Below are 25,384 nucleotides of genomic sequence, written 5' to 3' on the forward strand. Positions count from 1 at the left end.
TGGTTGTGATCTCTCTTCTTTCATTCTTGATTTTACTTATTTGGGTCCTTTCCTTTTTCTTCTTGATCAAACTGGCTAGTGGTTTATCAATTTTGTTAATTCTTCCAAAGAACTTCTGGTTTCATTGATCTGTTCTACTGTTTTTGTTTTTGGTTTTGATAGCATTAATTTCTGCTCTAATCTTTATTATTTCCTGTCTTCTGCTGGTTTTAGGTTTTATTTTCTCTTCTTTTTCCAGCTCCTTAAGGCATAAGGTTAGGTTGTGTATCTGAGATCTTTCTTCCTTCTTTAGGAAGGCCTGGATTGCTATATACTTTCCTCTTATGACCACCTTTGCTGCATCCCAGAGGTTTTGGGTTGTGGTGCTATAATTTTCATTGACTTCCATATACTTTTTAATTTCCTCTTTAACTGCTTGGTTAGCCCATTCATTCTTTAGTAGGATGTTCTTCAGTCTCCAAGTATTTGTTACCTTTCCAAATTTTTTCTTGTGGTTGATTTCGAGTTTCATAGCATTGTGGTCTGAAAATATGCACAGTATGATCTCAATCTTTTTGTACTTAGGGCTGATTTGTGTCCCAGTATATGGTCTATTCTGGAGAATTTTCCATGTGCACTGGAGAAGAATGTATATTCTGCTGCTTTAGGATGAAATGTTCTGAATATATCTGTTAAGTCCATCTGGTCCAATGTGTCATTCAAAGCCATTGTTTCCTTGTTGATTTTTTGATTAGATGATCTGTCTATTGCTGTGAGTGGGGTGTTGAAGTCTCCTACTATTATGGTATTACTATCGATGAGTTTCTTTATGTTTGTGATTGATTTCTATATTTGGGTGTTTTCACATTTGGTGCATAAACGTTTACAATTGTTAGGTCTTGGTCTATAGACCCCTTGATTATGAAATAATGCCCTTCTGCATCTCTTGTACAGTCTTTATTTTAAAGTCTATATTGTCTGATATAAGTATGGCTACTCTGGCTTTCTTTTGTTGGCCATTAGCATGATAGATGGTTCTCCATCCCCTTATTTTCAATCTGTAGGTGTCTTTAGGTCTACTTGTAAACAGCATATAGATGGATCTTGTTTTCTTATCCATTCTGTTACCCTATGTCTTTTGATTGGAGCATTGAGTCCATTGACGTTTAGAGTGAGTACTGAAAGATATGAATTTATTGCCATTATGATGTTTGTAGAGTTGAAGTTTCTGGTGTTCTTTGGCCCTTTCTAAGCTTTTGTTGCTTTTGGTATACACTAAGAATGAAGCAACAGAAAGAGAAATCAAGGAATCGATCCCATTTACAGTTGCACCAAAAACCATAAAATACCTAGGAATAAATTGAACCAAAGAGGTAAAAAATCTGTACACTGAAAACTATAGAAAGCTTATGAAAGAAATTGAAGAAGACACAAAGAAATGGAAAAAGATTCCATTCTCCTGGATAGGAAGAACAAATATTGTTAAAATGTTGATACTACCCAAAGCAATCTACATATTCAACGCAATCCCTATCAAAGTAACACCAGCATTCTTCACAGAGCTAGAACAAATAATCCTAAAATTTATATGGAATCAGAAAAGACCCCAAATAGCCAAAGCAATCTTGAAAAAGAAAACCAAAGCAGGAGGCATCACAATCCTAGACTTCAAGCTATACTACACAGCTGTAATCATCAAGACAGTATGGTACTGGCACAAGAACAGACACTCAGATCAATGGAATAGAATAAAGAACCCAGAAATGGACCCACAAACATATGGGCAACTAATCTTTCACAAAGCAGGAAAGAATATCCAATGGAATAAAGACAGTCTCTTTAGCAAGTGGTGCTGGGAAAACTGGACAGTGACATGCAGAAGAATGAACCTGGACCACTTTCTTACATCATATACAAAAATAAACTCAAAATGGATGAAAGACCTCAATGTAAGACAGGAAGCCATCAAATTCCTCGAGGAGAAAGCAGACAAAAACCTCTTTGATCTTGGCCGCAGCAACTTCTTACTCAACACATCTCCACAAGCAAGGGAAACAAAAGCAAAAATGAACTACTGGGACCTCATCAAAATAAAAAGCTTCTGCACAACGAAGGAAACAATCAGCAAAACTAAAAGGCAACTGACAGAATGGGAGAAGATATTTTCAAATGACATATCAGATAAAGGGTTAGTATCCAAAATCTACAAAGAACTTATCAAACTCAACACCCAAAAAAACAAATAATCCAGTGAAGAAATGGGCAAAAGACATGAATAGACACTTCTCCAAAGAAGACATCCAGATGGCCAACTGACACATGAAAAAATGCTCCACATCACTCATCATCAGGGAAATACAAATCAAAACCACAATGAGATACCACCTCACACCTGTCAGAGTGGCGAACATTAACAACTCAGGCAACAACAGATGTTGGCGAGGATGCGGACAAAGAGGATCTCTTTTGCATTGTTGGTAGGAATGCAAGCTGGTGCAGCCACTCTGGAAAACAGTATAGAGGTTCCTCAAAAAACCAAAAATAGAACTACCCTATGACCCAGAAATTGCACTAGTAGGCATTTATCCAAGGGATACTGGTGTGCTGTTTCGAAGGGACACAGGCACCCCCATATTTATAGCAGTACTGTTAACAATAGCCAAAGTATGGAAAGAGCCCAAATGTCCATCAATGGATGAATGGATAAAGAAAATGTGGTGTATATATATACAATGGAATATTACTCAGAAATCAAAAAGAATGAAATCCTGCCATTTGCAACTATGTGGATGGAACTGGAGGGTATTATGCTAAGTCAAATTAGCCAGAGAAAGACAAAAATTGTATGACTTCAGTCCTATGAGGACTTTAAGAGACAAAACAGATGAAGATAGGGGAAGGAAAACAACAATAATATAAAAACAGGGAGGGGGACAAAACATAAGAGACTCATAAATATGGAGAACAAACTGAGGGTTGCTGGAGGGGTTGTGGGAAGGGGCATGGGCTAAATGGGTAAGGGACATTAAGGAATCTACCTCTGAAATCACTGCTTCACTATATGCTAACTAACTTGGGTGTAAATTTTGAAAAATAAAAAAGTTAAAAAAATAAAAAATTGGGTGTTATAATTTTAAAATATTTTGTATAAGTTTTATGATAACCACAGGGGAAAAACATGTAGTAATTTACAAAAGAACATAATAAAAAAGTCAAGGCATATACATATAGCACATCAAAACACACAAAAGAAAGAAGACAGGAAACAAGGAACAATGGATCTATAAAACAAAACAATTATGGCAATACTGAGTCTTTACAGATCAATAGTTAAACATAAATGGATTAAATTCTCTAATCAAAAGACATAGAATGGCCGAATGGATTAAAAAAAAAAAAGCTCCAATGGTATGCTACTTACCAGAGAGTCATTTTATCCTTAAATACTCCCAGAGACTAAGAGTGAAGGCATCAACAAAATATTTTAAGCAAATCATAAACAAACAAAAAATAGAAGTAGTTATGTCACACAAAATAGACTTTAACAGTGATAAAAAGGGACAAGTAGGTCAAAATATAATGGTAAAGAAATCAATGTATTAAAAAGATATTACTTTAAATATCTGTGCAATTTTTCTGTAAGTCTGACTTATTTCAAAATAAAGTAAAAAAGATTGCTTAGGCTATATAAAGAGAATTAATTAGCAAGAAGATGAAAGGAAATACATGGAGCTCATGTATCAGGCAGTATAGACATCTAAGAAAGCAATTCTGGTAACTTGGCAGTGTTGGCAATAGAGGGGAGTTGATAGAATTGAGATGTATTTAGGACACGCAGCTCACAGAAGTTAATGAGAATATAGGGCTGACAGGTGATAGTGATGCCATTCATTGAAATAAAAGAGAATATCTAGGCTTACAGGGAATAATGAGTTCCACTTTATACAACATATATGAGGTGCCTTTGGAATGTCCATGAGGAGAGTTAGGTTAGGTTAGTGAAGATTTGCAGATCTAAAGTTTAGGGAAGAGATCAAGACTGAAGATAAAAGTTTTAGACTGTTTATTACATATATGGTACCTAAAACCATGGTTTTAGTATGGGGGTATGGGTGAGGTTTTCTAAGAAAGCAACTAGAAAAGTCCAACATACAAAGGTTGGGTGGAAAGGAAAACATATGCATTAGTAATGAAATAGAGATGCAACCACAAGTATACACAGGGTGAAAGTTATTATAAAAAGATATTATTTGCACTTTCATGAGGTATTTGAAAATGTACAGAAAATAGATAACATTCTAACAACATACAAATTACCAATTATAAAACTTGGACTGATCCTAACAACAGAATTGTAAAGGCCATTAAGGGTCTACTTTGTATTGAAAAAAGGAGCAATGCTGAGATATTGTTCATAATTAAGTTCTTCCTAAGCTCCCAAAACCAGAAAAATTCTTTTTCTAAGGTCTTAACCTTGGAAACATACCTCATTTAGGGGCAAATGAAAACCTAGGAAGGATGATCAAAGAATTAAGAGGAAAACATAAAAGCGCAATGGTATTCAAAGTAAACATTCCCTGCTTGCCACCCAATGATAGTAGCTTCCAGTATTTCAAACTCTGGATCAGGGCAGAACATGAGGATTGGGACCCTGACATCTGTGGCTAACTACATAATGTGGAACACTTGCCAGGCATTGAAAAGAGATGTTGTAGTATATAAATGCAAGTCTAGTTATGGTCTTATTTTCTAGGAATCTGCCATAAAATATTTGTGTACAAGTATCTTCAAAATGTTGAGCTTGTGCTTGGAATTGGGTTAATTCCTCATTCTCCCATTTGCACAGCCCCATGAAGTAAAAATGGTGTCATTGTAAAAGGTGATCTACTTTGAATTCTCATGGGATTTTTAGACCCGAGGGCTCTAGAAACAGACCCAGTAACAAGTAACAAGGGTTATGACAAAAAACGTTGGTTGGGTAAAAGGAGGCCATGAGATTTTTCAGGCTTGAGAAGCTGGGATCAGTGTGGCTGGGCAGAGACCCTGGGTGACTGTGTGGGTTTTAGACCTGATTTGGAGACAGTCTCCTTTTGCTAATCTTTGGTCTTGGGCACTCTGAGAGCAGGGTTCAGTTTCTAATGCTAGATCTTGGGGTGAGGATGCTGTTGGACACACACATGGGTCCTGGAGCTCTTCTTACTTGGTACATATTGTCCTCACTGTATTATTGTAGACCAAGACATGATATTGGAAAATACTTGAAGTTTACATTATCAAGCTCCCAAAGCTGTACAATAAAATGGTGGTTGACTATGACATCAGCATCACAGTGGTGTTCTTTCTTTTGGTCCACTATTTTAAACAATGACTGAGGCAGCCATCCATTAACAAAGGTCTTTCTGTGACTTGTCATATCTAACATCACATGCCAAGGGACATAAGAGTAGCCTTAACTACCTATATATCTTGAAATAGGCACACAGACTTTGGTACCAGCTGTGGATCAAGCAGAGAAAGATAACCTTCCCTAGCCCTTTCTGGCATATTGGGAAAAAACATGGAGTGTGATGACCTGGGAAGATACCCATAGATACGAAAGAATTTGTAGAACTGTAGCCTTCCCAAGGTTAGGTCCAGCATACCATTACTGCACATATGTATGCACACTCACATGCTCTCTCTCTATATACATCTCTATATGTCTATATATATGAGTGAATTTGGTTACAGTGGAGATGGTAAGAGGATTTTCCCTGAACTGCCATCTCCTTTGAGTCAACATTGCACTGGGCTGAACTATCTATCAGTGGTGACTTCTCTCACAGGGAAAGGAGAGCACTGAACAGGTGCCTAGCTACCTAGTTGTGTGGGTAACACATTGGAGAAACTCATTTCTCTTTGGCAGCAACAAGCATACTGAGGTAGAACGTCTATAACTGAGAAGAATGGGGGAAGATTGACAAATATTGGAATACTAAAGGATATTTAAAAGGGGGCAGTTCCTGCTGATTGCATTTAGAACTTCAGCACAGATTACACTCACGAAACTCTGAAGGTACCATATCCAAGGATCTCCCCTATTGAGTTCACAGGAACTCACTGATCCCATGGACCCCATGCTAAACCCATAATTTTCCATCCTGTGGCCAATTCTTTGTGTGACTCACCCACTGCAATGGGAGCAAGTCTAGTATACTGAGTGCTGTCAGAAAAACAAACCAGGACCTGTGGGTTATAGAGAAACCACCAACTTCAGTTATCGCACCCTCTTCTAGAAAACCAAGAAGGTTGAGAAACTCCAGACATCAATAAAAAGTATATTCAGTCTGAAAGCTCTAGTAAAGATCTAAGAGGTGTCTGGTATTTCAAATATGAAAGTGGCAATTGAAAAGTATAAAAAACAGTAAAAAAAAAATCAAGGAAATTTGTCATTACCAAAAGATAACAATAATTCAATAATCAAGCCTAGGAGAATGGAACTATGTGATTTAGCCAATAAGGAAATCAAAATGCTTTTGTGAAAATACAATGAGCTACAAGAAAACTCAGGAAGACAATTCACTGAAATCAGAAAAAAAAATGAACAAAATGAGATTTTTGTCAAAGAGATGACTGTCATTAAAAATAACCAAAAAGTTTTGGAGCTAAAGAATTCAATGAATGAAAGAGACTCTTAAAAACCGAGAACAAACTGAGGGTTGATGGGGGGTGGGAGGGAGAGGAGGGTGGGTGATGGGTATTGAGGAGGGCACCTTTTGGGATGAGCACTGGGCGTTGTATGCAAACCAATTTGACAGTAAACTTCATATATTGAAAAAAAAGAGAAAAAAAAAGAATTCAATGAGTGAAATGAAAAATGCAAGAGAGAGAATCTGCATCAGAGTAGAGCAAATGGAAGACAAAATAAGTGAGCTAGAGAACAGGAATTCTGAGGTAACCCAGCCAGAGTAGAACAAAGTAAAAAGAATGAAAAAGAACCAAACATACCTGTGATCTATGGGTTCCATTAAAAGAACAAATATTAGGAAAAATGAGATTTCAGAAGGAAAAGGGAGGAAGAAGCGGGATATAATTATTAAAAAAAAAACAAACAGAACTTTTTCCAACCCTGAGAGGAACTTGGACATCATGACTCTGTCTTGCCATTACTAGGGCAGCCTCCACCAACATAAGACTCCAAGATCTCAAGCCATGCTTTGTTGCCATTTTGGTTGCTGCTGCCACTCTGAGCCCCACCCCACTGTGTTCCAGGTTGTAGCTCGGGATTGTCATTGCAGCGCTACTGCGACTTTGTTGAGCCCCATCCCCCACTGACAAGTCAAGGTCTATGACCTATCATAGCTGGAACTATGCAGTGGCTGCCCTGAAATATACCCTTCATCCCACATCAAAGCTCTGATTCATTTTGCCTTGGGGTGATAACACTGCCCTAAGCTCCATCCTGGGTTCAGGTCATGGCTCTGCCAGTAATTTCCAGTGCTGTCCCTGAGTCTCAGTTCACAGCACTGAATATCATTGCCTTGCAGCCTCTCTTCTCTTCCTAGCACTCCAGGTTCCAACACATAACTCTAACAGACCATCATTGGAGAAGAACAGAAAGCATCCAGCAGCCTTTACCTCTGAAGATCCCAAGAGCTCTACCAGCCATTACCACCTACACATCCTCTGCAGTCATAAATTCAGTTGGGAAAACATCAACCTCAGCTGAATGGAGCGAAATGGAGACTCTGCCACTGTGCTTTCTCAGGAACAAAAGACACCAAAGAGGTGTCCTTATAGACATTGCTAGGTGAAAGTCTTGACTCACTGAAGCCTGGCTGAAAATACCAGGAGAGGTGACTGCACCCTCAGATGTACAGCCATTAATACAAAGCCATTAGAAACACACACAAAAACAAGGAAACATGACATCACCAAAGAAACAGTCATATTCCAGAAAAAGATCCTAGAGAAAATTTGACATTATAAGAGTCTCAGAATAAGAAGTGAGGAATAAAGGGAAAGAAAACTTACTCAAAGAAATAATGGTTGGAAACTTCCTAAATATGGGAAGGGATGTGGCCATCCAGGTACAGGAAGCTAAAAGATTCTCAGATTCAATCCAAAAGATCTTCATTGAGACACATTATAATCAAGTTCTCAGAAATCAAAGACAAAGTTAGAATTTTGAAAGCAGCAAGATAAAGAAGAATATTTTACACAAGAGAATCCCAACAAAACTATAAAGCAGATTTCTCAGAAAATACTTTGAAGGCCAGGAGAGAGTAGTAGGTATATTCAAATGTTCAAAAATAAGTCAACCAAGGATATTCTACCCAGCAAAGTGGTCACTCAGAAATGACAGAAAAATAATTTCCCAGACAGACATAAGTGAATTTATTACCACTAAACCTGCACTATAAGGAATGCTAATGGAAAATCTTCAACCAAATACAAAAGGTTTGTAATCAGTAAAGTGAAAATAGATAGAAGTATAAAACTCCTGGTAAAGGTAAATATGTAGTCAAATTCGAAATAGTTTAATAGTGCAATGGTAGATGAGAAGTAAAAATATTGATTGAGACAAAAATGTTGAAGTATAAGAACTACAACATTATTGTTAATTAATAGGCACACAATATAAAAATGTAAATTCAGAAATCAACATTGTGGGGAGGTTGAAATTAAATGTGTAGAAATTACTTATGCAATATAAGTTGTTATGGGCTTAAAATAGTTACATCTATAAGATGTATTATTAAAGCCTCATGATAACCATAGGGCAAAAAATCTGTAACATGTACAAAAACAATAAAAAGAACTAAGGCATACCACTACAATAAAATTCATCAACCTACAAAGAAATACAGCAAGAGTAGAAGGAAACAAGAAACTACAAAGTATAAGAAAGCAGCAAAATGGTGATAAATTCTTGTCAATAATTACTTTAAATGTAAATGTTTTAATTCTATAATTAAAACACACTGAGTGGCTGAATGGATGAAAAAATAAAACCCAACTATATACTACCTACAAGAGACTCTTCAGTTTTAAGGACACTTACAGGCTGAAAAAAAATCTATTTCAGCCAGATGAAAACCAAAAGAACATGGGGGTAGGTATACTTTTATCAGACAAAATAGACTTAAAAAATTTTTTTTAGAGAGTGAGCAAGCTGGGGAGAGGGGCAGAGGGAGAAAGAGAATCTTAAGTAGGCTCCATGCTTAGCACGGAGCCTGACATGGGGCTTGATCCCACTCTGCTGGGATCATGATCTGAGCTGAAATCAAGAGTTGGATGCTCAGCTGACTGAGCCACTCAGGGGCTCAAGACAAAATACACTTTAAGACACAAAGTATATTTATCAAGAAGATATAATGATTCTAAACATATAAACCCCTAAATTGGAGCACCTAAATAGATTTAACAATTATTAACAGATGTGAAGCAAAAATTAGACAGCAATGCAATAATAGGGATTTCAATACACTATTTTCAACAATGGATATTATTCAGGCAGAAAGTCAATAAGGAAACAATGGACTTGAAGGACATTTTACACTAATAGACCTAACAGATATATACAGAAATTTCCATCCAACAGTAGCAGTACACATTCCTTCCAAGCACACAGGGACACTCTCCAGGAGAGTTTACATAATAGGTCACAAAACATATCTTAGCAAATGTAAGATTGATATTACACCAAGTATCTTTTCAAACTACAATGCAATGAAACTAGAAATCACTAGCAGTAGGAAAGCTGGAAACATCACAAAAAGTTGGACATTAAAATACATGCTTCTGTACAACCAATGGGGCAAAGAAGAAATCAAAAGGGAAATCAAGAAATATCTTGAAAAAAATGAAGATGGAAACACAATATATCAAAACCTATGGGATGTTGCGAATGCGGCTCTAAGAGGGAAAGTTATAGTCACAAATACCTTCATTAAGACACAGGAAAGATCTCAAACAGTGTCACTTTATACCTTAAAAACTGGAAGAACAAACTAAGCTTAAATTTATCACAAAAGGGAAAATAACAAGGATCAGAGGAGAAATAAATGAAATGGACTCCAGAAAAACAATAAAAAAGATCCACAGAACTAAGAGCTAGTTTTTTGGAAAGATAAACAAAACTGACAAACCTTTAGCAAGATTAACTAAGAAGAGAGAAGATTCAATCAGACATGAAAGAGGAGACATTCTAGAAAGGGTATAGAGAGGATTATGAGGCTGCTCTGAATGATTATATGCCAACAAATGGGATAATCTAGAAGAAATGGGTAAATTCCTAGACACATTTGACTTACAAACCCTAACTCAGGAAGAAAGAAAATATCTAAAGAGACAAATAATGAATACGATTGAATCACTAGTTAAAAAAAAGAAAAAGACAAAAAAACAAACAAATAAACAAAAAAACAACCCTCTCGACACAGAAAACCCCAGTACCATATGGTTTCCCTGGTGAATTCTACCAAACGTTTAGAAAAATTAATACCAATTCTTCTCAAACTATTTCAAAATAATAAAAGGGATATTACCTCCAAACTCATTTGACAATGTCAGAATTACCTGGATACCAAAATAGGGCAAGGACTCCACAGGAGTAGAAAATTACAGGCCAATATTCCTGATGAATATAGATTCAAACATTCTCAATACAATATTAGCAAGCATAATTTAATAGCACATTAAAGGGATCATACTGCATGACCAAGTAGGATTTCTAACTGTGGTAAGAGGATTATTTAACATTCGCAAATCCAAAAATGATATATACCACATTAATGAAAGATAAAATTCATATGGTTATCTCAATAGATGCAGAAAAAATATTTGACAAAATACATTCTTTCATAAGAATGATCAATGAATTGGTTATAGAAGGAATATTTCTTAGCACAATAAAGCCCATGTATGATAAACCCATAGCTAACCTCATACGTAGTGATGAAAAGTTAAAATCCTTATCTTTAAGATCAAGAGCAACAAAATTACCCACTGTCACCATTTCTATTCAACAGAGTACTGGAAATCTTAGACCAATTAGGCAAGAAGAATAAAAATAATCCACATCAAAAGAGAAGTAAAATTACTTCTGCAGATCTAGACACAGAAAACCCAAGACTCCACTCAAACTTGTAGAATAAATTAATTCAGTTAATTTGCAGATAACAAAATGAACATACAGAAATCAGTTGCATTTCTACATACTAACAATAAACTCCCTAAAAAAGAAATTAAGAAAGCCATATTATTTACAATAGTATAAAAAACACTAAAATACTTAGAAATAAATTTAATGAAAGAAATGTAAGACCTGTGTACTGAAAACTTTAAGACATTGATAAAAGAAACTGAAGAAAACGAAATGGAAAGATACCCCATGTTCTTGGACTGGAAAAATAATATTGTGGAAGTGTTCATACTACCCAAAGTGATGTATGGATTCAATACAATCCCCATCAAAGTTATTCCAGTGGCATTTTTCATCAAAATAGAAGAAACAATTCTGAAATTTTTATGGAACCACAAAAAACTGCAAATAGTGGAAGCAATATTAGAAAAGAGAAGAATCACAATACCTAATTTCAACCTATATTAGGAAGCTATAGTAACCCAAACACTATGGTACCGGCATTTAAAAAGCAGGCATACAGATGAAAGGAACAGAATAGGAAACCCAGACATAAAATCCCATATTAAGTCAACTAATTTGTGACAAGGGTGACAAACACACACAATGGGAAAAGGATAGTCTTCAATAAATGGTGTTGAAAAAAGTAGATATTCACATGTGAAAGAATGAAACAAGAACCTTATCTTACACTACTCACAAAATTAAGTTGAAATGTGTCAAAGATTTGGGGCACCTGGGTGGCGCAGTCGGTTAAGCGTCCGACTTCAGCCAGGTCACGATCTCGCGGTCCGTGAGTTCGAGCCCCGCGTCGGGCTCTGGGCTGATGGCTCGGAGCCTGGAGCCTGTTTCCGATTCTGTGTCTCCCTCTCTCTCTGCCCCTCCCCCATTCATGCTCTGTCTCTCTCTGTCCCAAAAATAAATAAACGTTGAAAAAAAATTAAAAAAAAAAAAAAGAAATGTGTCAAAGATTAAAGTATAAGACCTGAAACCATAAAACTCCTAGAAGAAAACATGGAAAAAAGTTCTTGAATTTGGTGTAAGTGATGGTTTCTTGGATAAGTTCCCCCAAAGCACAGGCAATATAAAAATAAATACATGGGACTACATTAAACTAAAGAGCTTCTTCACAGCAAAGGGAGCAATCAATAAATCATTAGGATGAAAAGTCAACCTAAAGAATGGGAGAAATTCACAAACTTTATATTGAATAAGGAGCTAGTATCCAAAAGAACTCATACAAGTCAGTAGCAAAAAACCAAGTAATCCAGGTGAAAAATGAGCAAAAAACCCTGAATGTTATTTTCCCATGTAAGACACACAAATGGCAACTGTTACATTAAAGGATGCTTGACATCACTAATCATCAGGGAAAGGCACATCAAAAACAATGAGGTATAACCTCACACCTGTTAAAATGGCTTTCATAGAAAAGACAACAAATAAAAAATGTTGCCAAAGATGTGGACAAAGGGAATCCTTATACACTGCTGGTGGGAATGTAATAGCGCAACCGTTTTTGAAACAATATGGAAGTTCCTTAAAAAATTAAAAAATTGAACTACTACATGATCTAGCAATCTTACTCTTTAGTCTATATCTGTAGATAGACTATATGTATATAGACTGCATAGACTATATCTGTATATATATGTAATTGAAATCAGTATCTAAAAGAGATCTGCATACCAACATTCGCTGCAAATTTATTCAACATAGTCAATATATTAAAAGAGTCGAAACATCTATGAATGGATAAATGGATAAAGAACATACATATACACATTTGAATAAATAAATACATCAGCCAACTGTATAGCTAAAACTTACACAGTGTTATAGGTCAATTATACCTCATTAAAAAAAAAAGAAAGAAAGGAAAACCAGAGAATAACACCACAGAAAATTACCAGGTTACAAATGTAGGCAAAGGGAGGAAAAGAGAAACAATGGAAATACAAAATAATCAGAATATATTTAATAATATAGCATTGGGTAAGCTATTAGATATCAATAAAAACTCAATATAAATGAAATTTTTTTGTGAGAAAGAACATGAGCGGGGGAGGTGCAGAGGGAGAGGCGAGGGAGAGAATCTTAAGCAGGCTCCATGCTCAGTGGGGAGCCCAATGTGGGGCTTGATTTCATAACCATGAGATCATGACCTGAGCCAAAATCAAGAGTCCCATGCTTAACCAACAGAGATACACTAAATTAAATTAGTTCACAAATTAGTGGCACAGAGTAGCTGGGTAGATTAAAAAAGAGAAGACTCGGGGCGCCTGGGTGGCGCAGTCGGTTAAGCGTCCGACTTCAACCAGGTCATGATCTCGCGGTCCGTGAGTTCGAGCCCCGCGTCGGGCTCTGGGCTGATGGCTCGGAGCCTGGAGCCTGTTTCCGATTCTGTGTCTCCCTCTCTCTCTGCCCCTCCCCCGTTCATGCCCTGTCTCTCTCTGTCCCAAAAATAAATAAACGTTGAAAAAAAAATTAAAAAAAAAAAAAAAAGAGAAGACTCAACTATATGTTGCCCACGAAAGTCTACAGCTTTAATGATACACATAGACTCAAAGTGAAGGGATTGAAAAAGGTATTCCATGCAAATGAAAACCATAAAAAAGCAGGAATAGCTATACTTATATCAAACAAAAGAGATTTTAAGCCAAATAGTAACAAGAGAAATGTAAGGTCATTATATAATGTTATAGGGGTCAATTGAACAAGGATATATAACCATTGTAAATATACATACACCCAACATCAGATACCTAATATATTAAGCAAGTACTAGCAAATATGAAGAGAGAAATAGATAAAAATGCAACAATGGGGGATTCTGAACCTCAATGTCAGCAATGGTAGGTCAATCAATAAACTTTGGACCTGAACCACTGTGAAACAAATAGAACAAACGGACCTAACAGACATTCTATTCAAAAGCAGATTGCATGTTTTTCTCAAATACCCCCAGAACATTCTCAATAATTGATCATATGATAAGACACACACTAGTCTTTAAAAATTTAAGGAGATTGAAATCATATCAAATACCCTTTCCAACCCATAATGGAGTCAACAACTAGAAATAAACAACATAAAAAAATTTGGAAAACTACAAATATGTGGAAATTAAGCAACACACTCCTGAACAACCAATGGGTCAAAAAATTGAAAGGAAATAGAAAACACATATAGAAGCACCAAGAGTGCATGATGGTTCCCTTTTCTCCACATCCTCCTTAACACTTATTTCTTCCTTTTGATTCTAGCCATTCTGACAGGAATAAGGTGATCATTGAGATTTTGATTTGCATTTCCTTGATGATTATGATGTTAAACATCTTTCATGTGTCTGTTGGCTACTTGTAGCCTTCTTTGGAAAAATGTTTATTCAGGTCCTGCCCATTTTAATTGGATTATTTTCTTTTAAGTTGTACCAGATATTTATATATTTTGGCTACTAACCCATTATCAGATATGTCATTTACAAATATCATCTCCCATTCAGTAGCCTGCCTCGTTGATGGCTTGCTTCACTGTGCAAAAGTTTTTATTTTGGAGTATTCCCAACAGTTTTATTTTGCTTTTGTGTCCTTTGCTTGAGGAGACATGTCTAAGAATGCAAACTGGTGCAGCCATTATGGAAAACAATCAGAGTTTCCTTAAAAAGCTAAAAGTAGAATTACCCAATAATTTTGCTACTTGGGATCTATCCAAAAAAGTGAAAACACTAATTTGGAAAGATAGATGCACCACTATAATTATTGCAGCATTATTTACAATATGCAAGATATGGAAGCAACCCAAGTGTCCATCCATAAGTATGGATATAGAAGATGTGGTATATTTTACAATGGAATTTTGTTCAGTCATTAAAAAAAAAAGATCTTGACATTTGGAACAACATGGATGGACCAAAAGGTATAATGCTAAGCAAAGTAAGTCAGACAAGGCAAATACTATATTTCACTTATATGCAGAATTTAAGAAAAAAAAGGACAAAGGAAAAGGAAATACACAAAAACAGACTTAAATACACAGAACAAGCTCATGGTTGCCAGAGGGATGGAGGATACTGAGAGGAGTGAAAAAGACCAAGGAGATTACAAGTACACCTATTGTGATGAACATGAATAATGTATAGAATTGTTGAATCATATTGTACACCTGAAATTAATGCTAATTGTACTTCCATAAGAAATAAGAAATTATAGAAACAAAGGAAAATGGAAACACAACATAATAAAACCTATGAGATGTTGTAAAAGCAGTTGTGAGAGGGAAATTAATAGCATAAATTCATATTTTAAGAAAGGTAAAACATCTTGTGCTTGCTTTGACAGCACATATGCTAAAACCAGAACGATACGGAGTTTAGCATGGCCTCTGTGCAAGGATGACAAGCAAATTTGCGAAGCGTTCTGTATTTTTGCACCGTGTGGGGCTCTGTTCTGACAGTGCAGGATGTTTCTCTCTCTCCCTCCATCCCTCCCCCCTCTCAAAATAAATAAATAAACTTAAAAAAATTTAAAAAAAAGAAAGTAAAACATCTCAAAGATGTATCCTAACTTTATACTTCAAGAATTAGAAAAGGGAGAACAAAGTCCACAGTTAGCAAAAGAAAGGACAACAGAGATCAGAGTGGAAATGAGAGACTGGTAGATAGAAATCAATTGGTAACTTTTTAAAAAACGTATACTTTAGTAAGCATGTAAACAAATAGGTACTCTTTTGGAGAAACTGACCAAGATGCATCTATTAGGGGACACAAGTGTTCATCTAAATTTTCTATGTTTTTTTTTTTATGGAATACTTATTGAAGTTGATTAAAGTATAATTTCTCATGTGCCATATTGGAAGTCCTTTATCGTAAGGACTATTCTTTTGTTTAATGACAAACAGCAGCCACATGGTCAGTGATTTTTTTTGGACCTCCACATTGGATACATTCAATTTCTTCTTGAGACACAAGTTTCTTTCTGTATTTCTGAGGTAACGCTTTTATTATTTGTGCAGTATCTGGTGGATCCAGATGCATCAGCAAGTCTGGTGATTTGCCTCCCTTAGAATGCTGTGAAATTGAAGAAGACTGCGATGGTTGTCCTACTGATCACAAAGCTTCTGATACACTGACTTTAGAATTGTCTCTTCTGGGGGCTCCTGGGTGGCTCAGTCAGTTGAGCATCAGACTCTTGATATTGGCTCAGGTAGTGATCTCGCGTGGGATTGAGCCTGGTGTCACGCTCTGTGCTGTGTGTGAAGCCTGCTTAGGATTCTCTCTTCTTCTCTCTCTCGAACATGTTTTCTCTCTCAAAGTAAATATTTGAAAAGACTGGTGTCTTCTGTCAGGGAACCTTAATGGAATATGTGGCTTGACTACCTGAATGACCTTGCTGGCAGATGCCATCTTGGTGACCATCATGACTCTGAGATGGGGCAGCTTCTGGGGTACTTGGTAGCCACAGAGATAACCATAAGTGTTTTTTTAAAATAAACAAAGTTGATGAACTTTTAGCTACACTAACTCAAGAAAGAGCGAACACTCAATAAAAGTAAAATCAGAAATGAAAAACCAGACATTACAACTTACACTACAGAAATACATCGGGTCCTTAGAGATTATGATCATATACTACTAAATTGCATAAAGTAGAAACAGTTTAAATATGTAAATCAATAAATACCATTAACAGAATGAAAGATAAAAATAATACAGTCAAATCTCAATAGATGCACAGCATTTGAGAGAATATGATATTTTTTCATGGTAAACATCTACAAACATTTGGAAATAAAAGGATATCTCAACATATTTGAAACCACTTATAATAATCTCACATCCTAACATGTGCAACAATGAATAATTCAAAGGTTTTCCTGTAAGATCAGAATGAGACACAGTTGCCTACTATCATCACTCTTAGGCAACATAGTGCTAGAAGTCCTAGCTATAGAGAAATTAGGCACCAGACAAAGAAATGAAAGCAATCTATATTGGAAAGGAAAAAGTAAAATTGTCATTTGCAACTGATATGATCTTACATATGAAAAATCCTAAAGACTCACCCAAAAAGTATTGGAACTTATCAAACAGATTAGTAAAGTTGCAGGATATAAAATCAACACTTAAAAAACAGGTTTCAGGGGTGCCTGGGTGGCTCAGTTGGTTAAGCATCTGGCTCTTGACTTCAGCTCAGGTCATGATCTCATGGTTCATGAGATTGGGTCCCCTGTTGGGCCCTGCTCTGACAGTGTGAACGGCCTGCTTGGGATTCTCTTTCTCCCTCTTTCTCTGCTCCACTCTGCTCATTCTCTTTCTAAAAAATAGTTAAACTTAAAAAAAATCTGTTGCATTTCTCTACACTACCAAAAAATATCTGAAAAAGAAACAAAATTATGCCACTTACAGTTTTACCAAAAACAATGAAAAACTTAGGAATATATTTAACAGAGAAGGTGAAAGATGTACAATAAAAACTATAAGACCTTGGTGAAAGAAATTGAATACAACAAATGGACAAATACCTTGTTTTCTTGGTACAGAATAATATTGTTATTGTTACAATGTTCATACTACCCAAAGCCATGGATAGTTGCAATGCAAACTTTATAAAAAATGCAATGGTATTTTTAATAGAAATTGAAACATCAACCTAAAATTTGTATGGAACCATGAAAGACCCTAAATAGGTATAGCAATAATTAGGAGGAAGAACAAAGCCAGAGACGTCATGCTTCTTGATTTCAAACTAAACTGCAAAGCTATAGTAATTACAACAGAATGGTACTGAAGAGGAAGAAAGATTGCAAAGTAGGAAGATTCTGAGCTCACTTAGTCCTGTGGGCACACCATGGCTACAAGTAAATATAATGCAACTCACTGTGAGAAAGACCTGGAGACTAGCAAAACAGCTCTTCCACAGCTAAAGATAAGAAGATAAAGCCACCTCAAGAAGGGCAGAAGGGGAAAACATGTTTGGGAGCTAAACCCCCAATGTTACAACCCACAAATGGGAGGGATATCACAGGTGCAGAGGCCTTCCCTGTGGAGTGATGGGTTGAAGTCCCAAATTTGACACCTCCTACCAGGAAGATTTGTCCTGGAAGATGAGCCCCATAATGTCTGCTTTTCAAAACCAGTGGGGCTTGATGCTGGGAGACCCAGAGGGCTTTAGGAAACGAAGACTCCAGCTTCAAGGACCCATGCACCATATCACTTGCTCTGAGAACCATCACAAAAAGAAGCAGTTTGCAAAGCACCAGGCCTATACATGATGGATATTTGTTGACTGATTTTAGGGCATGTGCTGGATGGGCAGGGATCTGTAGGAAATTTCCCTGGTGAGTGGAATTTTTATTGCTCTTCTTCATCCTGCCTTGGGGCCCCAGTGCTGGAAGGAGCCAGTTCGGATACTTTTCATCTACCTTGCTAGCACCACTCACCTTGCCCTGGCATCATCCTGTGGACCCACCTTGCTCCCACTCCTGCCCTGGCAGGAACTGCTCCATTGCAGCTCCTGCCTTGCCACATCTGGGTAATAGCCTTGATAGGGACTAGTGCCTCTTTAATGTCACTCCTGCCCTAGCTAGGAGGGGGCCAGCTCTGCTCACAAGCAGGTCTATGGCAATCATAGGTGAGTCTTGGAGCCAACCACACTGGAGGGGCCAATCCCAGCCATAAGCATTCCCACAGAGAGTGCAGCTGGGCCTCTCATCTAGCTACACCAGGGGTCAGTCCCACACACAATAGTAGCTGTGGCCAGGCATTGCTGCCAGTTGGGCCAGGGACTAGCCCCACCCACCAGTGTTCTATCAGCAGTCATGGCCTGGTTCCAGAAGGAGGGTACATGCAGTCCATTCAGGGGATACCCATAGAGACTGGCTCTGGTGTCCATGGGAGATTACAGTACTGAGCCCCACAGGATAGCTTCTACATAAGCCATGACCTTCTACATAAGGCCATGACAGGAGATGTAGCTGTCTTACCCAATATATAAAAATAAACACAGAGTCAGACAAAACAAGGGAGAGAAATGTGTTCCACATGAAATAAGACAAATCATCAGAAAAAAACTAAACAAAATGGACACAATCTATGTGATAATGAGTTCAAAATAATGATTATTAAGATTCCCACCACTCTTGAGAGAAGAGTGAATAAGCTCAGTGAAAACTTACACCAAGAGATGGAAAAAACAAATCAGAGCTAAAGAATACAATAACTGAGATGAAAAAAAAAAAACACAAGAGGCAATCAACAGATTAGATGATGTGGAAGAACTGTGCTCTGAAAGACAAGGTAGTATAAATCATCCAAGCTGACAGCAGAAAGAAAAATGACATTTAAAAAGTAAGGATAAGTTGGGGTGCCTGGGTGGCTCAGTCAGTTAAGTTGGCTCAGGTCATGACCTCTTGATCCATGAGTTTGAGCCCCACCATCAGGCTCTGTGCCAACAGCTTGGAGCCTAGAGCCTGCTTCGGATTCTGTGTGTCCTCTCTCTGCCCCTCCCCAGCTCATGCTCTGTCTCTCTCTTAAAAGTAAATTTAAACACTTAAAAAAGATGAGGATAAGAGATGACCTCTGAATATACAAATATTCACATTTTTTGTGTCCCCAAAGGAAAACAGAGACAGGGGCAGAAAATTCATTTGAAGAAATAATAATTGAAAATTTCCCTAGCCCAGGAGGGAAACCAAATATTCAGGTCTAGGAAGCACACAGAAGCACAAAAAAGATGCACCCAGAGAGGTCCACACTAAGACACATAATAATTAAAATGTCAAAAATTAAAGATAGAGAATCTTAAAAGCAATAAGAGAATCCATTAATTGATAAATGGATAAAGAATATGTGGTGTGTGTATATTATATTAGATATAATGGAATATTATTCAGCCATGATAAAGCATTTGTGACAACATAGATGGAACCAAGCTAATAGTCCTCTCCAACTGTTCCCAGCCAATGGTACCACCCCACACCTCAGAGCTCAGATGGGGTTACTGGGGCACCTGGGTGGCTCAGTCGGTTGGGCGTCTGACTTTGGCCCAGGTCATGATCTCCTGGTTTGTGGGTTTGAGCCCCACATCAGGCTCTCTGCTGACAGCTCAGAGCCTGGAGCCTGCTTCAGATTCTGTGTCTTCCCCTCTCTCTGCCCCTCTCCCACTCATGGTCTGTAGGTTTCTCAAAAATAAATGTTAAAAAATTTAAAAAAAGAATAAAGATGTTACCAGCAGACATGTTCAGAAATCTAAATTGAGCTGACTGATAAAGAGCAGTCTCTGTCACAGTGAAATCGTGAAGTCTGGAAAAGGCAAGTGCTTATTCAAATACACAGATACCAATGTAAAAATAATGACAAAAAATCTGGTAAACATGACACTACCAAAGCAGTGTCAATAATTAAACCTAAGGAAATGTATATTCATAATTGTCACACAAAGAATTCAGAAAAGTTCTCTTAAAGTAGTTTAACAAACTACATGGACACACAGATCACTAAATGAAATTAGGAGAACAATGCATGAAAAAATAAGGTCAAATAGAGACCATAAAAAAATACTCCCAGAAATTATAGAGATGAAAAATACATGGAACAGAAGAATTCAATAGAGAGCTTCAAAAGTTGACTAGTGCATGCAGAGGAAAGAATTAATGACCTATATGACAAGACATTTGGAATTATCCAGTCACAGGAGCAAAAAGAGGGAAAAAGTAAAAAAGATTGAGGAAAAACTTATTGGACTTATGGGACATAATGAAAAGAAACAATATTCACATTATGGGAATTCTAGAGGAAGAAGAGAAAAAGGGATAAAAAGCATTTTTAAGGCAATAATGGTTAAAGGCTTCTTCAAACTTGGGAAAAACTTACATCCTGGTCCATTAGACTTAAAGTACCCAACAGTGGTTGAACCTGATTAGGGCTACAACAAGACATATGATTAAATTGTCAAAAGTCAAACACAACACATTAATTTTGAAAGCAGCCAGAAGAAAGTTCCATATGAAGAAATCCCCATAATGCTATTGGTGGATTTCCCAGCAAAACTTTTCAAGTTAGGGGAGAGTGGAATGATATATTTCAAATTCAGAAAGAAAAAAAAAAGCCAACAAAGATTTCTGTACCCAACAAAACTGCCCTTTAGAAAAGGAGAGATCAGGGAGAGTGGGGTCAACATGGCAGAGAAGTAGGGGGATCCATACTTCCACACCTCTCACACAAAAAAGTGAAGCCAAAGGACTTTGAACCCCAGAGTCTGGGAGGAAAACAGACTGAATCTACCAGGAAGAAAATGGGAAAACTGGAGAAAAGATAGGTGGGTGATTATGAACTGGGGGAGATAAAAAAGGCCACATGGGCATGGAGGGGAGGGACCCCCTTCTGCCGAGAGACAAAGGGGAGAGAAAGCGGCTAGGGAAGTGTAGGACCATATCTGGACAGGAAAAGACCTCAGACTGAGACTGAGAGGGATCCTATCTCTAATTGTGGGGCTTTCTTTGGACTGGGGCCAGTTCTCTGTTTGAGCACCTGGGGAGGAGGGGAGCCAGTCCTGGCTTTGGCGGTAGGTCAGGGGCACAGTCTGCAGTTGGAGAAAGCGGTCCCCTCCTAGAGGGCTGCACGATAGTACAAAGCCTGCCTGCGCTGTCACTCCCGGGCTCAGTGGCTGGCAGTTTGCAGTAGGAGAAAGCAGCCCCCTCTCTGAAGTGCTGTGGGAAAAGAAAAAGCCTGCCTGTGGCCGCCACCCCTGGGGCTTGGCGGTGAGGTTAGCAGTGCAGTCTGCAGTAGGAGAAGGCAGTCCTCTCTGAAGTGTGGTGACACAGACAAAGCCAGCTGGGATCACATATCAGGTGCAGAGAGAGGCGCTTCCCCAGTACCAGAGCGCATGGAGTGGGGCTTTGAATCCTGGTCAAGCGGAGGGTCAGGGGAGCTGGCAGAGTGAGAAGGACCACCCCCTCTGGGCCTGCAGCACAGTAAGGACTACTCAAAAGGAGTCCACCCATCCAGGTCCATGGAGAAGACACTAGGGGATCACCATTCTGCCCTTCCCCGCACCCCCACCGGGGCTTCAGGGATCAGTCCCGGGGCCCATGGTGGAGGTGGGTCCAGACTACACCAAACCACACCCCTTCACACCAGGTAACTGAATCTACAGGAGCTGGGCAGACCCTGTCGAAAGCTCCTCCAGACAAGTGCTGCAGCATTGCCTGGATTAACTCAAGGTCAATTCTGGATATATAGATATAGTCTTCTCCCCATTTCTCCTCCTTATCTCTTCCCTCCCCTAGGCTGATTACTCTGGTTATTGGTTTGCCTAAACAGATGTATTTAATCCATTCTCTTGATACATGTTCTTCACCTCTTTACATTCCTTTCTGTCTCTCTAGAATAATCAAGGCATATAGTTTCTCTCTCTGGGTAACTTTATCTTCGTTTCTTTTCCCCTGCCCCTTCTTTATTTTCCTTTCTCTCCCTCTAGATTAAGCCTTTTAGTCTCTCTGCCTAGTCGATGTTTATTTTTTCTACCCCCCCCCCCACGCCCCATAATTTCTCTGTATGTGCTCTTCCATCAGCACCGCCTCCACCCTCTTACTTACTTGTAGTTGGTGTTTTTGGGTTTTTTTAGTTTTTTGTCTTTGTTTGCATTATTTGTGTGTGTATGCATGTTTTTGTCTCCTGTTTGTCTGTTTTCTTTATAGAGCTACTCCAAGGAACAAATCAGAGCACACCTGCTGGGGGGGGGGGTCCAAAATATCACTAAGAGTAGGGTAATAAAATAACCAAAGTCACAACAACAGAGAGCAAGTAACAATCTCCAAAAAGATGCCTCCTGAAGGGCCAGGACATGGAGAGTGTATGACCGTCCCCCCCCCCCCCCCCCCGCTTTACTATAGCAGTGCTCACAGGTGCAGAGCACACAAGCTTTTAAAATGCATAAGGGACAGAAAACTACCCAAAATTATGAAATGAAAGAATTCTCCTCAAAAGAAATTCCAGGAAGTAGCAACAGCTAACAAATTGATCAAAACCGATTTAAGCAAAATAACTGAACAAGAATTTAGAAAAATTGTCATAAAGTTAATTGCTGGGCTTAAAAAAAGAATAGAGGACAGCAGAGAATCTATTGCTACAGAGATCAAGGGACTAAAAAATAGTCATGATGAATTAAAAATGCTATAAATGAGGTGCAAAATAAAATGGAGTCAGCCACAGCATAGGTTGAAGAGGCAGAGGAGAGAAGAGGTGAATTAGAAGATAAAATTATGGAAAAAGAGGAAGCTGAGAAAAAGGGAGATTAAAAAATCCAGGAGTACAAGGGGAGAATTAGAGAACTAAGTGATGCAATCAAACAGAACAATATCCGTATCATAGGAATTCCAGAAGGAGAGAGAGAGAAAAGGGCTAAAGGTGTACTTGAACAAATCATAGCCAAGAACTTCCCCAATCTGGGGAAGGAAATAGGCATTGAAATCCAAGAGGCACAGAGAACTCCCTTGAGATGTAACTTGAATTGATCTTCTGTATGACCTATCAGAGTGAAACTGGCAAAACAAGAATAAAGAGAGAATTCTGAAAGCAGCTAGGGATAAATGGGCCCTAACATACAAAATAGACACATAAGGGTAGTAGCAGACCTATCTACTGAAACTTGGCAGGCCAGAAAGGAATGGCAAGAAATCTTACATGTGATGAACAGGAAAAATATGCAGCCAAGAATCCTTTATCCAGCAAGTCTGTCATTCAGAATAGAAGGAGAGATAAAGGTTTCCCCAAACAAACAAAAACTGAAGGAATTCATCACCACTAAACCAGCACTACAAGAGATCCTAACGGGGATCTGTGAGTGAAAGGTTTCAAGGACCACAAAGTACCAGAGAAATCACTACAAGCATGAAACCTAGAGATAACATAATAACTCTAAACCCATATCTTTCAATAAAACACTGAATGTAAATGGACTAAATGCTCCAATCAAAAGACATAGGGTAACAGAATGGATAAAAAAACAAGACCCATCTATTTTCTGTCTACAAGAGACTATTTTAGACCTGAGGACACCTGAAGATTGAAAATGAGGGGATGGAGAACTATCTATCATGCTACTGGAAGTCAAAAGAAAGCTGGAGTAGCCATACTTGTATCAGACAAACTAGACTTTAAATTAAAGGCTGTAACAAGAGATAAAGAAGGGCATTATATAATTATAGGCTCTATCCATCAAGAAGGGCTAACAATCATAAATGTCTATGCACCGAATTTGATAGCACCCAAATATATAAAACAATCGCAAACATAAGCAACCTTATTGATAAGAATGCGGTAATTGCAATGGATAGATCTAGACAGAGAATCAATAAAGAAACAATGACCCTGAATGATATATTGGACCAAATGGACTTGACAGATATATTTAGAACTCTGCATCCCAAAGCAACAGAATATAGTTTCTTCTTGAGTGCACAGGGAACATTTTCCAAGATAGATCACATACTGGGTCACAAAACAGCCCTTCATAAGTATACAAGAATTGAGGTCATACCATGCACACTTTCAGACCACAATGCTATGAAACTTGAAATCAACCACAGGAAAAAGTCTGGAAAACCTCCAAAAGCATGGAGGTTAAAGAACACCCTACTAAAGAATGAATGGGTCAACCAGGCAATTAGAGAAGAAATTTAAAAATATATGGAAACAAATGAAGATGAAAATACAACAATCCAAACTCTTTGGGTTGCAGCAAAGGCAGTCCTGAGAGGAAAATACATTGCAATACAAGCCTGTCTCAAGAAACAAGAAAAATCCCAAAGACAAAATCTAACAACACACCTAAAGGAACTAGAAGCAGAATAGCAAAGACACCCCAAACCCAGCATAAGAGAAATAATAAAGATCAGAGCAGAAGTAAACAATATAGAGTCCAAAAAAACAATAAAAAAAACCAAAACAGTAGAGCAGTTCAATGAAACCAAGAGTTCGTTTTTTGAAAAAATAAACAAAATTCATAAACTTCTAGCCAGGCTTCCCAAAAAGAAAAGAGAGAGGACCTAAATAGATAAAATCATGAATGGAAATGGAATTATTACAACCAATCCCTCAGAAATACAAGCAATTATCAGGGAATACGATGGAAAATTACATGTCAACAAACTGGACAACATGGAAGAAATGGAAAAATTACTAAACACCAACACACTTCCAAAACTCAAACGGGATGAAACAGAAAATCTGAACAGACCCAAAACTAGTGAAGAAATTGAATCAGTTATCAAAAATCTCCC

General features: G+C 37.8%; 1 non-coding gene and 1 pseudogene across 1 annotated transcript; one reads left to right on the plus strand and one right to left on the minus strand.

Moving 5' to 3' along the window:
• Positions 1–15,428: 15,428 nt before the first annotated feature.
• Positions 15,429–15,532, plus strand: LOC125166889 (U6 spliceosomal RNA). Its single transcript, XR_007152596.1, has one exon. It is a non-coding gene; the product is annotated as a U6 spliceosomal RNA (small nuclear RNA).
• A 457-nt stretch (positions 15,533–15,989) lies between these two features.
• On the minus strand, positions 15,990–16,523 carry LOC125165647 (alpha-ketoglutarate dehydrogenase component 4-like; annotated as a pseudogene).
• Between the last annotated feature and the right edge of the window lie 8,861 nt (positions 16,524–25,384).

Source organism: Prionailurus viverrinus, chromosome B2, assembly GCF_022837055.1.
Source record: "Prionailurus viverrinus isolate Anna chromosome B2, UM_Priviv_1.0, whole genome shotgun sequence".
Taxonomy (NCBI): domain Eukaryota; kingdom Metazoa; phylum Chordata; class Mammalia; order Carnivora; family Felidae; genus Prionailurus; species Prionailurus viverrinus.